The sequence below is a fragment of the Eulemur rufifrons genome, unplaced genomic scaffold, assembly GCF_041146395.1.
Source record: "Eulemur rufifrons isolate Redbay unplaced genomic scaffold, OSU_ERuf_1 scaffold_389, whole genome shotgun sequence".
Classification (NCBI taxonomy): domain Eukaryota; kingdom Metazoa; phylum Chordata; class Mammalia; order Primates; family Lemuridae; genus Eulemur; species Eulemur rufifrons.
Genome location: NW_027183171.1, coordinates 52,501 through 53,968, shown reverse-complemented (window position 1 = coordinate 53,968; position 1,468 = coordinate 52,501). Strand labels below are relative to the sequence as shown.

At 74.7% G+C, this 1,468-nt stretch overlaps 1 non-coding gene across 1 annotated transcript; it reads left to right on the top strand.

Annotated features, from left to right (window-relative positions):
* Positions 1-91: 91 nt before the first annotated feature.
* Positions 92-244, top strand: LOC138380381 (5.8S ribosomal RNA). The gene has a single exon (XR_011232745.1). It is a non-coding gene; the product is annotated as a 5.8S ribosomal RNA (ribosomal RNA).
* The last annotated feature ends 1,224 nt before the right edge of the window (positions 245-1,468 follow it).

Here is a 1,468-nt window from a genome sequence, read left to right as displayed (position 1 = left end):
GGCAATTCCCTACCCCTTGGTGGGGGTGGGGAAGGTGTCGTGCCAGGGAGGGCCTCCCTCCGCGGAGGTCCTCGCCCATCAAACCTCATACGACTCTTAGCGGTGGATCACTCGGCTCGTGCGTCGATGAAGAACGCAGCTAGCTGCGAGAATTAATGTGAATTGCAGGACACATTGATCATCGACACTTCGAACGCACTTGCGGCCCCGGGTTCCTCCCGGGGCTACGCCTGTCTGAGCGTCGCTTGACGATCAATCGCCCCCCCCCGGTGTGCCTCCGGGCCCCCGCGGGGGTCGCGCGGCTGGGGGTTTCTCTCGCAGGGCTCCGCTGAGGGGTCCCTCCGTCCCCCTAAGTGCAGACCTTGGTGGTGCGCCCCTCCTCTTCCGTCCCGTCCCCCCACGTAGGCACGTCGTTGGCGCGTGGGGGGTGGACGTGGTGGGGTCGCGTCGCCGCCCGCGACGAGGGAGAGAGGCCGGGAGGGCTTTCTCCCGCGGGCGCCACGGTGCCATCCTCTCGGGAGCCGCCTCGCGCCCTGCGCGGCTGGGCCTTCCCTCCTTCTGGGGGGTTCGCCTGGGAGGGCCCGACGGGGGTGTGTGTTCACGTGCCCCTCGCGCGCGTCGGCGTGTCTCGGTCGCTCGCCGCCGGGGTGCGGGGTCTGGGGACGAGGGGGTCTGTGTGCGCGGAGGGTGTCGTGTCTGGGTCGCCGTCTTTCACCGCCCGCCCCTGGCGGCGGCCCGGCGGTCTGGGCCGCCACCCTCCGCCCCCTCGTCGTCTTCCCCTCTTTCCCCCACACCGGCGTCGCCGGCCAAACGCGCCCCCGCGCCTACGGGGGGCCGGGTCCACGTCCCCGCCGTGTTGCCCGTTCGGGGCCGCACCCCGGGGATGCGTGCCCCGGTGGCGACCCGCGGGACGCCGCGGCGTCGTCCGCCGTCGCGCGCCCGCCCCCGGGGTCGCCGCGGCCCACCGCCGCGCTGCGTGTCCCGAGCCCGGGTGCGGGGCTCAGGATGGGTGCTGACCGCCGTGTCTCTGCCGTGTCCCCTCCGCCTCCGTCCGTCCGTCCGAGGGACCGCCGAGGCGCCTGGGGAAGGAGGGCGTCCCGTTGGTTTGGGGGGGTGCCCTCTGGTCTCCTCGGGCACCTCCCCCACTCTGCGCGACCTCCTCCCTCTCTCGGGTGTCGCGGTGTGTGTCCCCCGAGGTCGGGCGGAGGGGGGGTGCGGTCGAGGCACCGGTGATCTCCCCGTCGGCCCCGGTCCGCGCCCGCCGGCCCGTGCTCCGTCCCGTCGTCCCCGCGGCCTCCGACGCGCTCTCCTTCCCCGCGCCCGCCCTTGTGACTCGCCTCGGCGGCCGCCGCCGCTGGGTGGTCGTGGGGTGCGGCCGGGGGGGGAGGTGCCGTCGTCCGGAGGGCCGGGGGCGGCGGTCGACCGTGGTGCCCCCACCCCCGCTCCGTCGAGCGTGTGTGCCTCGGCT